This window comes from Tursiops truncatus, chromosome 11, assembly GCF_011762595.2.
Source record: "Tursiops truncatus isolate mTurTru1 chromosome 11, mTurTru1.mat.Y, whole genome shotgun sequence".
NCBI classification, from domain to species: domain Eukaryota; kingdom Metazoa; phylum Chordata; class Mammalia; order Artiodactyla; family Delphinidae; genus Tursiops; species Tursiops truncatus.
Genome location: NC_047044.1, coordinates 95,413,643 through 95,429,770, shown reverse-complemented (window position 1 = coordinate 95,429,770; position 16,128 = coordinate 95,413,643). Strand labels below are relative to the sequence as shown.

Below are 16,128 nucleotides of genomic sequence, written 5' to 3'. Positions count from 1 at the left end.
TGCTCCGCAACGGGAGAAGCCACAGCAGTGAGAGGCCTGCATACCGCAAAAAAAAAAAAGAAGCCAGACAGACTTCCCTGGTTACACAGTGGTTAAGAATCCGCCTGCCAGTGCAGGGGACTTGAGTTCGAGCCCTGGTCCGGGAGGATCCCATATGCCGCGGAGCAACTAAGCCCGTGCACCACAACTACTGAAGCCTTCGCACCTAGAGCCCGTGCTCTGCAACAAGAGAAGCCACCGCAATGAGAAGCCCACGCACCGCAATGAAGGGTAGCCCCTGCTCACCGCAACTAGAGAAAGCCCGCGCGCAGAAACGAAGACCCAATGCAGCCAAAAATAAATAAATAAATAAATAAGAAGCCAGAGAACTAACTCAGTCTTCCTCTGCTGTGTGAGGACACAGTGAGAAGATGCCTGTCTGAAAACCAGGAAAAGGACCTTAACTAGAACCCAACCATGCTAGCACCTTGATCCTGGACTTCCAGCCTTCAGAACTGTGAGCAATAAATGTGGTTTAAGTCACCCGGTCTATACTACTCTGTTATGGCAGCCCAAACTAAAATAGGTCCCATTTATATACATTTTTTTCTTTTGTTTTTCTTTATATATACATTTTTAAATGGCAAAATTATAGAGATGGAGGACAGATTAAGGGTTGCCACCGGTTGGGACTCAGGGCCAGAGATGACCGGCTATAAAAAGAAGCACGAGGGACCCTCCTCCTCCTCCTCTGCCTTCTCCTCCTCCTCGGAGGTATCCTTCTGATAGAGCTACTGATATTTTGTATCTTGACCGGGATGGTGGTCATAAGAACTTACACAAGTGATGAAATTACGTAGAACTGGGCTTCCCTGGTGGCGCAGTGGTTGAGAGTCCGCCTGCCGATGCAGGGGACACGGGTTCGTGCCCCGGTCCGGGAAGATCCCACATGCCGCGGAGCGGCTGGGCCCGTGAGCCATGGCCGCTGAGCCTGCGCGTCCGGAGCCTGTGCTCCGCAACGGGAGAGGCCACAGCAGCGAGAGGCCCGCATACCGAAAAAAAAAAAAAAATTACGTAGAACTAAACACACACACATAAGTGAGTGTATGTAAAACTGTCAAAATCTGAATAAGGTGAGTAGACTTATCAGTATCAGTTCCCTGGTTGTGATATTGTGACTGTGTTATGCAAGATGTTGCCATTAGGGGAAACTGGGTGAGGAACATAACGGGATTTCTGTATTATTTCTAACTACCTGTGAATCTATAATTATCTCAAAAAGTTAAGGAAAAAAAAATTAACGACAACCAAAAACGGGGTAGGGTGCATTTGGCCCATGCATTCAAAGAACAGCAGGGAAGGAGTGTGCTGCATCCGGAGAAGAGTGGCAGGAAGTGAGGTGGGGAGACAGCCCAGAGCAGATCAGGTAGTGCCCGGTAGTCCATGATGAGATGCTTACCTTTTTTTTTTTTTCTGAATATGTTGGAAGGCCACCGGAAGGATTCCGACCAGGGGACAAGTAAGTGCAGGTTTATGTTTTTAAGATCACTGTTTCTGTGAGTGGGAGAATGCACTGTAGGGGGCAAACGTAGAAGCAGAGAGATCAGTTATTTGCTGTTGTATTGGTAGAGATAACGGTGACTTGGACAACGGTGGTAGTAAGGGGTAGTAAAAACTGCTAGATTCAACAGGCAGGACTTGCTAATGAATTGGGCATGGGGTTCAAGCGTAATACGGAAGTCAATATTAGTTCCTTGATTTTTTAGCTTAAGCAATTGAGGTAGGAAATTGGAGGAAGAACAAGTTAGGAGAGGAGAGACCAGGAGCCTGGGGCACTCCTGGCTTTGAGATTCTCATTAGCCCTCCATGTGGAGACATCCAAGTCTACAGCCTAAAGACCAGGTCCAACTGGAGTCTGAGATTTGATGTAAATGGTATTTAAAGCCATGGGCCTGGAGGAGGGAACCCAGGGAGTGAGTGTTTGTAGAAAAGTGTCTTAAGGATTGAACTTTGGGAACATTCCAGCATTTAGAAATGCTGATAAAAGGCAGTAAGACAAATGAGAAACCAGAGCAAATTGGTGTATGAAAAGCCAAGGGAAGAAATTTACTCGAACAAGGAGAGAGTGATGAGTTTTGTCAGATGTTTTGGAGCGGTCAGGTTAGAATGATAGAGAATTGACCCTTGGATTTGATAAGATGGAGTTCGCTGAGGACCTTGATAGGATTCTTTCAAACAGAGCAGGAGGGACAAAAGCCTAATTGGAATAGGTTTAATAGAGAATGGTTTGAGGAATTGGAGGAATTTACATTAAAGGGGCGCTTACCTTGAGAAGGGACTTGAGGTCAAGAGAAGAACTATTTCTTTCATTACTCTGAAGGAATGGATGTATTATAAGAATTTTTTATGGTGAAAAATTTTATATTTAGAATTAGTCAGCTGGACTCAGGTTAGATGATCCTAATTTTGTTGGCAACCTCTAAAGCATCATAGTCAGTAGCCAGTCGGACACAGGCCTTCTTCTGTCCATCAGGCCTGATCAGGGAGTTGACCTTGGGCCATGTAGGTGTCACAGAGCTTCTTCACAGCCTGTTTGATCTGGTGCTTGCTGGCCTTGGCCTCCACAATGAACACAAGTATGTTGTTGTCTTCTGTCTTCTTCATGGCTGACCCAGGTCAGGGGGGCTTGATGATGGCATAGTGGTCAAGCTCGTTCCTCCCGGGGGGCGCCCTTCCAGGGATATTGGGTTGCCTTCAGAGGCGCAGTGTGTGGATGCCTTTCAGCGCTGCTTCCTTCGCCTTCAGCATCGTCTCTGTGAACAAGGCAAGAATTTCGCAGATGAACACCTTGATACCCACCCTGCTTAAGAAATCAAATCTTGTACGTATTGTAAGATTCTCCTCTAGCTTCTTGCCATGCCAGAAGTATCTACTTTTCTGAAGTTTGTCTTTATCTAAGGGAGGGTGTTGTTAAGAGACATTATGATATGGATCTGGTAGAAAAGGAAAATTTGATGATATAAGGGGAATGCTTTTAGGACAAAATTCTTGAGTAAGGTCAGAGGTAAAGGGATCCAGTTCTGTGGTGGATGGGCTAGCCTTAGGAGATGTTAGACAATCAGTCTATTTAAACAAGAAGCAAACTGAGTGTGTGGATACTGATTCAGTCAAATTCGATTTGGTAGGGAAGTAGGAAGATGAGAAATTTCTTTAGTTTTTCAAAGAAATAAGAAATGAGATTATCAGCTAAGTGTGAAAAAGGACAGGGGATCCTGGAAATTTGAGTCGAGAGGAAAAGGTGTGAAACTGTTTTCTTGGACAACAGGGAGTGAATCGATTTGGGAAAATAAAAGGGGAGAGCCCACTTGAGATTATCATCTAATTTAATGTGAGACCAATTAGCACGGTTGTGGATTTTTCTCCAGTTATGTTTATTTAGTTAGTGAATGCAAGCAAGTAGAGTAATTAGAACTGGACTTAACAAGGGTTGGGATTTTACCAAGGAATACAGCAGGAGGGAGAGAAGTGCTAGGGAGTCGCAAGTTTATACAAAGGAGCGTTTAAAGTGATGAATCAAACAATTTCAGTTGGGAGGTATGGAAAGTAAAAATAGAAGGATGATGGCAGTGAAAATTTGATAGAGTCAATAGCTTAAAAATCCTACTTCAGTCCAGAAATTGTTGAAGAGGTGATAACGATCAGTGTGAGATGCAAGAAACAGAAGTTTCGGAAGGAGTGCATTTATTACTAATAACCAGGGCTAGGGTGTCACCATGAGAATAAGTGACTAAGGTGGGCTGGAAAACAAGATGATTGGAAATGAGCGGATAAGACACTGAGGCCAGCTCATGGGATGAATTGTGTCCAAGGATGACGAAGTCACTAGAAATGAGGACAGCAGGAGTTGTGTAACCAAGAGGATGAGTCAGGTTTTTAAATTTCCAGGGAATGAGGGGAAGTGGCCCAGGAGATCAGCAGATTGCAATATCCTGATGGCATGTACTTCAAAGGACCTGAGTCTTTGAGGCACTAGAGGAGGAGAAATAGTTCGGATTAGGCAATGTGGAGCTTCCTGACTTATAATGAAATGCTGACCCCACTCTGGGACTTGTAGAGGAGTGAGATCCTCTAACTCGAAAGGTCAGAAAAAGGGATCACGGCATTTACACTGGACTATGAAAGATGAAATGAATTTTGACAGAAACAGATTTGGAAGGATGTTTCCAGCCAGAGAAGATGCTGTTACCCAAGCAGAGGGAGCCAACCCTGGCAGTTCCATCGGCGACTGGTGCTTCTTGCCAATCTGCCTTCAGGCCTGTCCCCGTGTCACCGAGAGCGTCCTGGTGTCACCACGTCTGGTTAGCAATCGGCCGCCAGGTGGCGATGTGTGCCTTTGGGGCTCCCTTCCTGGTCCTGTGGGTTTACAGGGGCTGGAAATGAGAATCCAGCTGAGTCCAGATGAGGTGAGCTAGTGATGGGTTGGTGTATCTAGTTAGGCCTGAGAGTGCTGTCCTAGCAATGAATCGGCAAAAGAAGAGTAAACTTGAGAACATTTAGGCAAAAGGTCAGGGAGAAGGTAAAAGGAAAGGAAGCTGTTCATGATAAGCCTTTTTTTTTTTTTTTTTGGCTGCGTTGGGTCTTTGTTGCTGTGCAGGCTTTCTGTAGTTGCGGCGAGCGGGGGCTACTCTTCATGCGGTGCGCTGGCTTCTCTTGTTGCAGAGCATGGGCTCTAGGGCGCGGGCTTCAGTAGTTGTGCTGCAAGGGCTCAGCAGTTGTGGCTCGCGGGCTCTAGAGTGCAGGCTCAGTAGTTGTGGTGCATGGGCTTAGTTGCTCCGTGGCATGTGGGATCTTCCTGGACCAGGGCTCGAACCTGTGTCCCCTGCATTAGCAGGCGGATTCTTAACCACTGCGCCACCAGGGAAGCCCCAAGGAAGAACTGGATTCTTAACCACTGCGCCACCAGGGAAGTCTCCATACAATAGGCTTTGATGGGGTATAAGAAATAGAACCACAGAGAAAGGAAGAGATTTAGGGTGGAAGGTGGGTGCCAGAGCAACACAGAAAGAAAGAAGCAGTGATCTCCCTTTTGGCTTGTTTACTCAGAAAATAATTTTGGAAAACTATGTACCCCCCACCTCACACACACACACATTTTTTTTTTTTTTTTTTGCGGCACCGGGCCTCCCGTTGCGGAGCACAGGCTCCGGATGCACAGGCTCAGCGGCCACGGCTCACGGGCCCAGCTGCTCCACGGCATGTGGGATCTTCCCGGACAGGGGCACGAACCCGTGTCCCCTGCATCGGCAGGCGGATTCTCAACCACTGCGCCACCAGGGAAGCCCAATTTATGACTTTTTAATAGCCACTAGCAGATTTACTTTTCTAAATATGTTTCATCCAATACTGAGTATTTTTTTTTCATTTCTGTGGCTAAGACAGATGGACAGCAGGGAAAAATGAACCAGAAGTATGCAGGGTGACTGGAGTTGAACTTCTTTTCAGTCTATGCATGGATGATTGAAAATTATCAATATCATATTCCTCAGCCTAAGGGGAAAGCAAAAAGAACTTTCATTTATTGTGTTAGGCACTTCCTCCACTTTTTCTGATTTAATCCTCCTAACAACCCATGGGATGGAACAGAACTTTAGCTCCCTGTTGAGAGTTGCCACATGAAATAGTTCTGTGGTATAGGTATGTCCCAAACATTTCATGGGACATATTTATACTAAAAGAATTATTCGTTGTTTACCTGAAATTCAAATTTAATGGCATTCTATTAGTTTATTTTTTTGTTTTTGCTAGATCTGACAACTCTACCTGTTTCTTTTATCCCACGTATTAAAAATAAATTACTTTCTTCAAAACACATTGCACAACTTAAACAAATTCCCTAGCTAATACTCCTTATTTTACTGGTGTTTGGATTGTAAGAGGGGCCAAAAGTTAAAGGCAAAAGGTTGTTAATGTTTTGGATAACTTTTGTAGGAATCCACTGAAGGAACTGTAGGAGATCCCAGAAATGTAACTTCTATTTCCAGATTTATCTATGAGTCTCAGGTCCTCAATCCTAATTTTAATTAAGAATTAATTAATTCTTTTAATTAATTAAGAATTATCTCATTCTCTTTACAAATTGACCTTGTGAAAAGATATGTTGTGGAAATCTTACGAGAATTGTAAAATTTTAAAACTGGAAGGGACCTTAGAGATGATCTAATTCTTAGAGTTTCTAGAACCTAACTTAATCCTAAGCAAGAACCAGTGTCTCCAGGCAATGAGAGGTCTTTGGAGATGGGAACTCCTGCACCTACTGCCAGGAGATGTCACCCTACCTCACCTTTCCCCTTTTCCTGCTTATGCTCTGTCCCAGACATCTCTCCTTGTCTGAGTACCTAACATTCCAAATATCTTTCGTTCTTAAATTATAAAGTGTTATCTATGGCTCCACGGGGTTGGTGATAAAAGCCAAGCAGGAGAGAGAAAGTGAAATGCAACAGTTCAAGATGAAAATAAACGTGCCCCCAACGTGGGGAAGTCCCCCTGGTAAAAACTGTGGCAAGTTGAAAAAAAAAAACAACCTGTGGCGAGTCGGAGGAGGAATAGTTCTTTCCAACACAGGAGAAAGAGAAGGGAAGGTCAATCCACACAGCCTTCTTACAGTGGATAAACTTAAGGTTATCCTTCCAAACCCGATTCACCGTGAGGAATGCTAAGGAAGATCACCTGATCATCTAATGAGTATGTAACCTTGCCTCTGTTCTAGAGAAACAAACTGAGAAATAGCTGAAATATTTTCTAAAAGATTTTATCCTACAAGGAGGGCCCCCAGCACTCAGAAATGTTCTTTCTCCATGATCAGATAGCACGTATCTTGAAGCTCAGCAGTCGCTTTAAGCCTTGATATGTCTTTCTATGGTATACGGAGAATTGTGCCTAGGACCCAATATGTAGTAGTTGATCAGTAGACGTTTATTGAATGAATACCCCACCGACAGGTCTTGTATTTTTTTTCCTGCTTTGTCACAACTATTTCTATGCCTTATTTTCCCATCTGTATTTTCGGAAAAATAAAATCAAACAGAAAATCATAAGATCTGCCTCTCAAGGAAATTTCCTTGAGAGCAGAGGTTTGCATTAAAAGTACTTTTTAAGTCCTTTTGATACCTGATATTCTGAGCCCCCTGCCAGTACCTCAGTTCAAGCCATTGTCATCTATTATAGAAAGCTCCTAATTAGTTTTAGTACAATCAGTAATCTTTCTAAAATCTGTGTTCATGTTTTTACCGTACTTAACCTACTGGCTCTCTGTGGTCCTCAGACTAAAGTCCAGACTCTTTCACCTGGCATATCAGGCCATTTGTGATACGATCCCTGCTTACTTCCCAGCTTCTTCTCATCCCTTGGCCCCCTACAGGTCAGCCATGTGGACATTTTTGCAGGATCACAAACACACCATATTCCAACCTTCCAGCCCATTCTCACTCTGTCCCCTCAACCTAGAACACAATTTTCTCCTATCTCCCTACCTCCTACTTTGGCAGGGCAACTACCACGGAGCCTTCAGGTCTTTCTCAGCCTACCTTCTCAAAGGGGAAGCCTTCTGGACAACACCACGCCCCTTCCTCCTGTGCAGTTTTTATTTCTCCCTCAGGTCCTCCATGCAAGACTGGAAATCAGGCACGGCTGGGCTGGGGGAAGGAAGGCGCTATTGGCATAAACCGTGACGTGAATGGTAGTCTGGGTGTGCAGACACAATTGGCACAATCTTATGTGGTGTCACCATGGGAGTTTATGAGGCCCATAAGTCTAATATTCTGTAGTGACATTGCCTATTGTTCTCCCCCTCGGAACTGCAATCTTGGTAATCTAGGCCCTGTTCTGAGCGCCGGAAGAAAACAAAGGGACTCTAAAGGAATTCATATGTGCACTCAACTATAGTACATAAGATTATGGTTAGTCCTAAATAGAACTGCAAAACAAAATAAGGGGGGGATACTGTGTAAGCACGCAGGAGGGCATAATTAACTGTTCCTGAGGATTGGAAAGAACGCAAGTGGAGGGACATTTGAGCTGGGCCTCAGAGGTATGGCAACAGGCAGAAAAGGTAAATAACCATATTTCAGGCAGAGAAAATCACAATAAAAAGAGTACAGATGTGTTTTGTGTGATCAGATTAGATAGGAGTGAATGAAATTGGGTAAGGCCTTGAGTGCTTCCTGTATCAATGTGAATTTTCTTCTGTAGGCAACAAATCATTGAAGAGTTCGGAGCACAGCAGTGATATAATCAGATCTGTGTTTAAAAGTATTTTTCACTGAAAACAATGTATACTTATTCTTTTTTCTTTTTTTTAAGCTTATTCCAGAAAAATAAATATCAGATAAAGTGAAAGGCCTCTATAATCTTACTCACCAGAGTTAATCATTTGGTGTAATGCTCCGTGTTTTTTCCTGTGCACGTGTGCGTTTGTTTATGTGTTTATATATAACTCGTTTGTGTATAAGGAATGACATCATTCTAACCATACTTTTGACCACTACCTTTTTTGAAGTAATGTTGTGTATATTCTGTGGGGTGGCAGATCACACAACATTATCAACTACAGCAAAAATGTGAGGCATGTGTACTCATATTTTTACTACTTCAATATTAATGCACATAGAAATTATATCTTATTTTACCTAGGAGATGCGACAAATTAAAAAGAGTGATCAATATTCTGTTTTGGGGGCTTCCCTTGTGGCGCAGTGGTTAAGAATCCGCCTGCCAATGCATGGGACACAGGTTCGATCCCTGGTCTGGGAAAATCCCACATGCCTCAGAGCAGCTAAGCCTGTGCTCCACAACTACTGAGCCTGTGCTCTAGAGCCTGCGAGCCACAACTACTGAAGCCCAGGCACCCTAGAGCCCAGCCCATGCACTGCAACTACTGAGCCTATGCGCCGCAACTACTGAAGCCCGCGTGCTCTAGGGCCTACATGCCACAACTACTAAGCCCACGGGTTGCAACTACTGAAGCCCCCGCACCTAGAGCCCGTGCTCTGCAACAAGAGAAGCCACCGCAATGAACAGCCCGTGCACCTCAACGAAGAGTAACCCCCACTCGCCGCAAGTAGAGAAAGCCCTCGTGTAGCAATGAAGACCCAACGCAGCCAAAAATAAATTTTAAAAAATTTTTTAATGTAGACAAGGACTTATAAAAATAAATAAATAAACAAAAAATTATACATGTATACAAACAGAGCATGCATATGTATTCTATAATGTGCATACATATATAACATGTGTGTTCATATATGTGTATACACACCCCCAAAGTTTTTAATAATGGTTAATCTTGAAATTTAATAGGAATGCAGTGTATGTCTTTAACTTTTTACTTTTTAGATTTGTGTATTTAAATTTTTTTTAATAATGAACATATGTATTATTTTTAAAATATATACCTAGACATATTTTCGAGTCAATATATATAGTTATATTTCATTCTTTTTAACAACTACATAGTATTTCATCAATAGCTACACCATTGATTTATTCTACAGTTATGGAGAGTCCACTCTCCTGCAGATCTCAGGCTGAGCATTGAAGGAAGCAGCGAACACTTAAAATAGAAATTAACAGAGAATTCCCTGGCGTGTGGATTCTGAGCTCTCACTGCCGAGGTCGTGGATTCAATCACTGGTCAGGGAACTAAGGTCCTGCAAGCGGCCAAAAAAACCCCAGCAACTGCAAGAGAAGGAGCTTCATAGGAAGGATGACTAGGAAAGGCCTTTCTCAGTAGTGAACATGCTACAGTGATAAAAATACAACTTTTTTTCTTTTTTTTTTGGCTGCGTTGGGTCTTCATTGCTGCATGCAGGCTTTCTCTAGTTGCGGTGCGGGGGACTACTCATTGCGGTGGCTTCTTTTGTTGCAAAGCACGGGCTCTAGGCGCGCGGGCTTCAGTAGTTGTGGCTCACGGGCTCTAGAGTGCAGGCTCAGTAGTTGTGGCGCACGGGCTTAGCTGCTCCACAGCATGTAGGATCTTCCCAGGCCAGGGCTCAAACCCCTATCCCTGCATTGGCAGGCGGATTCTTAACCACTGCGCCACCAGGGAAGCCCTGTATGGTTCTTATTTTATTGTTCCTTTCTCTTTGTATATTATGAAAACGAAGACTTTTTCATGGCTTTCACACATTTTTGCCAGTTTTTCTTTAAAAAAGGTTTTGATGATGTTTTATCACAATAGAAAGTTTTAATTTTATGTGGTTAGAAGTATAAGTTTTATCCTTTATAATTCACATATACTTTGCTTAAAACAGATCTGTATTAAAAAGACAACTATAGTTATATGGAGGTATATGATAGGTGGGTGGGGAGGAGATGTTGAGGAAATTTAAGAGAATGAGACCATTTAGTTATCACTGTAAACTGAGGCAGTGGCTATGAGCATGGGAAATAGAAGACAGATTTGAGGGATTTTTTTTTTTAATATAACACCTTTACTGAGATATAGTTTACATATACAGTTCACCTACTTAAAGTGTTACAGTTCAAGGGTTTTTAAGTATATTCACAGACATGTGCAACCATTAATCAATTTTAAAACATTTTATCACCCCCACGAGAAGCCCCATAACCATTAGCAATTATTCTGCATTCCTCTTTAACTGCTTCCAGCCTCTGGTAACCAGTAAACTACTTCTGTCTATAGATTTGCCTGTTGTGGACATTTCATGGATGGAATCATAAAATATGTGACCTAATGTGACTGGCTTCTGTCACTTAGCATGATGTTTCAAGGTTCATCCATGTTGTAGCATGTATTAATACTTCATTTCTTTCTATGAACAAATAATATTTCATTGTATGATGATTATTACTGCATTTGTTTATCCATTGACCAGTTGATGGACATTTGGGTTTTTTCCATTTTTGGCTATTATGAATAATGCTGTTACGGACATTCTTGTTCAAGTTTTTATGTGGATATAGGCTTCCAGTTCCCTTGGATATATATATTGGAGTGAAACTGCCAGGTCATATGGGAACTCTGTTTAACTTTATGAGGAACTACCGAACTATTTTCCAAAGCACTGTACCATCTTACATACCCACAAGCAATGTACGAGGGTTCTAATTTCTTCATATCCTCACCAACAATTGTTATTATGTATCTTTTTTTTTATTACAGCATTCTAGTGGCTATAAAGTGCTATCTCATTATGAGTTTGACTTTCATTTCCTCATTGACTAAAGATGTTGAATGTGTTCTTTGCTTATTGGTCATTTGTATACCTTCTTTGGAGACATGTCTGTTCAAGTCCTTTGTCCATTTTTTAATTGTATTGTCTTTTTGTTCAGTTGTAAATTCTTACATATTCTGGATGTGCCCTTTATCGGGTATATGAGTTATGTTTGCTCATGTTGTATAGGTTGTCTTTTCACTTTTTTTGGTGGTATTCTTTGAAGCACAAAAATTTTTATGTTGATGAAGTCCAATTAATCTAATTTTCCTCTTGTTACTTGTACTTATGATGTCATATCACGAAAGCTCTTTCTAACTCAAGTCGGAAAGGTTTATGTTCAGATCTGTTATCCATTTTGAGTTAATTTTTATTTATGGTGTGAGGAAGGGATCCGACTTCATTCTTACGTTTGTGGATAACCAATTGTTAACAGCATCTTTTCAAAACAAGATTTGATTTTGTCAATAACTATTCAGGGATTGAGGGACATTTTTTGAAAGCAGACTTGAAAGGACTTGACAACTGGAAGGTGAAGGAGATACAAGAGTGAAAAATTTTGGTTTGGGAGCTAGATAACTAGTAATGCCATTAACCAGTGTGGGCAAATCAACTAGAGGAGGAAGAGCAGAAGCAGCTTTGGAAGATTGGTTTGAGGCATGTTGAGCTTGAGATACTTACAGGATGTTCATGTGCAGATTCATGACAGGCCATTGTACATTTGGCTTGGAATTCAAAAGAATGTTTGGAATGAAAAACCATAGATTTGGAAGTCCCCTTCTTCTGTGGGAAAAGTTGAGATAACCGAGAATCTGGTCAGAGATAAACCTGACATTTAAGAATCACTGAGGGGGAAGAATCAATGAAAAAGAAGTAGAATTAGGAATGAGAGACGTTGAGAAGGCTACCTAGAGAATGGTGTGGGTGCTGAGGGAGGTTGGGGAGCTCATTAGCAATTTAAATGTTGAAGAGAATTTGATTAGGATAATAGCCAAGGAGGTCACTGGCTCTGCAGTTAGGTCATTCCTGTTTTTTGCAGCTGAAGAAGCTTCAACAGAGATGTTGCAATGGAATGTGGGGAAGAGTGCTTGAACCTTCAAGCAAAAAGTACATGTGTCCCTTGGAAATTATTGCTAAAGACTATAACTACCATCTTGGTAGCCTAAGGGAAGGAGCACGAAGAAGGCCGAATGCTTCTCTTTTCCTTTGATTGTGGCTGCATACTCCAGTACTTAACACAACTGAGATAAGCCTGGAATGTTGTAACAAAACTTTCTAAAGACTAGGAGATAAAAGAAGAGAAAAAGAATACTACAAGAGTTATGAGTAATAGATGTTTTACTTTTAGCGAGGTGATTCATTACAGAGCTATCTTCCTGAGAAGCTCCTGGCCTAGTTCCATTTGTCAGAGGCCGGCGTCACCTTGTACCTCTTGGGAGGGTCCTCAGACACCTCTAAACTCAAAGTCTAAGGGAGCAAGGTCAAGTTTCCTTATACATATGTGTAAGAGTTCTGGTTTTCTTTTTGTGGACCCACCTCTTTTCTCTAGATATGGGAATGTCCACTTTTTTCAGGGAGAAGCTACCTTCTCACAAAGGTGTGGCCATAGGATTAATCATTATTTCAATAAAATAAATAAGAATTCCAGTCACACCAAAAATATTGTTAGTAACAGGTACGTAATTTCATACAGAGGGCTGAACATCTGTGAGACCACTAGACATTCTGAAATAACTTGATGTTGAATGGGAGGGAAAGAAAAAGAAACAGAGTGTAGGTCACTCCTTGGAGGATTTTGACAGTGAAGGACAGAGTACCTTATGGGAAGTAGAGGTATGTAAAGAATGGGAGTGCTTCAGGATGGTGGTACTTTAGAATCCCTTGGCAGCAGGGGTAGATAAGCAGGAAGTGAGAAACTTAAGGCAGAAACAGGAATAATGGACAGAACAGTGTCTTGAAGCATGGGTGGGATAAAATATGGAGAGGAGGATGGAAACCTCTAAAATAGGCAGTATTCTAGAAGGAATGGATTAAAGGTAAAGTGAGGGTAAGGAATGAAAATTAGCAAAATATATTTTCTGAAAAAGCATGGAGTCTGGTCATCTGGGTAAATGGGGAAAACAAGGGTTTGAAGAGGCTGGGAAAAGGTTTATTTCTCTGAATGCAATATTTTCTCCATACCCTAACACCTTGAGCAGTGCTTCTGCAGAGAGATGTCATTTCCTGTACTTAACCCTCCAAAGGTAAATGCTTTTGGTTGAATGAGTCCCTTGCCTAACAGTCCTTGTGTTTTACCCACCTGAAAAATCCCCAGGACTGGCTTAGCCTTCTTTAATACTACCCCCAGGATGCTAAAAAAAATAAACGCAACCTGGAAGAGGATGGTACCATTATAAATTCATAGTCACCCATCTCACTGAGATATTAATAATGTTCAGCGATCTGTAATCATCTAATCCAAGTTTTTACCAAATTGAGGAACAATAGTCCAGTTTATCTATATTATTATTTGCTTATCCATTTATTCAACAAATACTAATTGAGTGTCTAGTATGTACAGGCTCCTTCTAGATGTTAAGTATATGGGACAAATAATGTTGATAGACAAGGTCCCTGTTGTAACGGGGTCAGATGATAACCAAAGAAATATTTCCAGATAGTGATAAGACCTATGAAAAAAATTAAAACAGAAATGTGATAAATGGTGAGTGGGTCGAAGGACAACATAGATAGCCTGGTGAAGGAGACCTCTTTGAGGAAGAGGCTTTGAGCTCAGACTTAAATGACAAGAAGGAGTCAGACATTTGAAGACCTTGTGAAGACATCTCCAGGCAGTCCTGTGCCAGAAGTGAACTTGATATAATAGAAGGACAGGAAAACAAAACTAAACTAAACTAAACAACCCTCCTATGGCTAGAGCTTAATGAATCAAGGGAATAGTGGTAGATAGTAAGGCAGGAAAAGGAGGTAGAGGCCAGGTACAGTTTTGAAACTTCTGTGAAAAATGAGTTATAGAAGAATAGGAATGAAATCAGTAAGACTGATTAAGAGACTACTGCAGCAGATCAAATGACAGATTTTGATGGTTTTGACAAGGGTGCTGCGGTGGAGATAGGAGAGTGGAAGGAATCTGGGTAGATTCTGGAGGTAAAGCTGACAGTTCTTGCCGTTGGATTAGATGTGGGAGGTGGGAGAGAAATCCTGCATAGCTCCTAGCATTTTGGCTTTGGCAAAGGGGTGAATAGTAATAATGTTTACTAGATGGAGGAGAGTAAGGAAGGAAAAGATTTGGGAGGTTGGAAGAGAAACCGGTACTTCTGTCTGGCTGTGCTTGGTCTGAGATGCCTTTTGGCCATTCAGATGGAGATATCAGACAGGCTATAGATCTATGACTCTGGAAATCAGGAAGTAAGTCAGCAGTGAGAAACTTACTACCTTTCAAGGTGGCCTATTATGTATTGGATAGCTCTAATTACCAGCAAGTTCTTTCTATTACATTGAGATGATTATAAGTGTAGTATAAATATGATGCCCATTTCCATCTGAGGTTACTGAAAAATACATATTTTTGGAAACACAGCAAATGTCTGAAGGAAATTAGCGTGCTCTCTCCTAATGTCTTTTATTCTCTACGCTAATAATCCTAGTTTCCCCAGCTGCTCTGCAGGACCTTGTTTCCAGATTCTTCAACATCCTGGTCACATCCTTTTTAAAGTAGGATGCCAAGGACTAAAGTGACCTGAATAACACACCCAAAATGTGGGACTGTTTTCCCTCTGATTTGTTATTCTTTCAGAAATATGTTCACTTTTTATAATTTGTCTGTGTTCTGTCTTGTCATTCATGTGTTAGGGTCCCTGCCTGAGGCATGCGACATTTCTTCTAATTTTCTCCTAATCTGTTGTTGATTTGAAAATCAAATAACCAACTTATGCTTTGTATCAGATATTAACAGTTTGCTTTGTATGTTTGGAATATTTTATAATAACTTAAAATGGAGAGAGAGTATGTGCTTTCTGAGAGGGGCCACCTGAGCCATTCTGTGAGTAAAGCTTTGAACTCTAGTGAGAAATTTTTTTTTCCTTACTTTGTTTTTCTAATCTATATTCAAAATAAGTGAGTTTTTCAAATAGTTGATTTCCAGATGGGTAAGGTATTTCAGTCCTTTACGAAAGGAACTTCTTAGAGATTTTCTCAGTCTAGGGCACTGGTTCTCAACTTGCGGTGATTTTGCTCCCCAGGGCCATTTGGTAATTTCTGCAGACTTATTTCATTGCTATGACTTGTGGCAAAGAGAATGCCACCTACATCTAGTGGGTAGGGTCCAGGGATGCTGCAAAACATCCCACAATGCACAGGACAGGCCCCAGTAACAAAGAGTTATCTGGCCCCAAATGCCAGTAGTACCTAGATTTACAAACCCTGGACCATGGTATCTCCCTGATGTTGTTTACTAACCTCATTGAAAAAAAAAGGTTAATAAAACCTACGTGAAAAAAATAGACACAATTTAAACTTAATGAATTAATTCTGCTTCCAACTAATCACTGCACTCTCCCTTTATCTCATGCCAACCATCTGTTAATAATCTTTCTATAATTTAATGGGACAATATTGAAGCACAACTTTTTTTCACCTAAGAAAATGTTTTCAGAGCCCCAATTTTCTGTCACCGCTCTCAGTCTCCATCCTGTTTAGAATATTAACAATGTTCAGTGATCACATTTGGACATTATTTTCATATGCTCTCATTTAAAGCAAAATCAGGGAGTTCCCTGGTGATCTAGTGATTAGGATTCAGTGCTTTCACTGCCAAGGGCCCGGGTTCAGTCCCTGGTTGGGGAATTGAGATCCCGCAAGCCTCGAGGCGTGTCCAAAATAAATAAATAAATATTATAAATAGAGTAAAATCGCGGTC

The 16,128-nt window shown here is 41.5% G+C and overlaps 1 protein-coding gene and 1 long non-coding RNA gene across 2 annotated transcripts in view; one reads left to right on the top strand and one right to left on the bottom strand.

The window, feature by feature from the left end:
• The window catches only part of LOC101333672 (solute carrier family 2, facilitated glucose transporter member 3), a 76,125-nt gene that overhangs the window by 6,452 nt on the left and 53,545 nt on the right, over positions 1 to 16,128 (top strand). The gene's annotated exons all lie outside the window — the stretch shown is intronic.
• LOC101335673 (uncharacterized) overlaps positions 1 to 16,128 on the bottom strand; it is a 38,008-nt gene that overhangs the window by 2,434 nt on the left and 19,446 nt on the right. Inside the window, exons 3-4 of the long non-coding RNA XR_002174552.3 lie at positions 2,306 to 2,792; positions 1,439 to 1,552 (exon numbers count right to left, since the gene is read on the bottom strand). This is a non-coding gene — a long non-coding RNA (uncharacterized lncRNA). The remainder of the gene's footprint in view (positions 1 to 1,438; positions 1,553 to 2,305; positions 2,793 to 16,128) is intronic.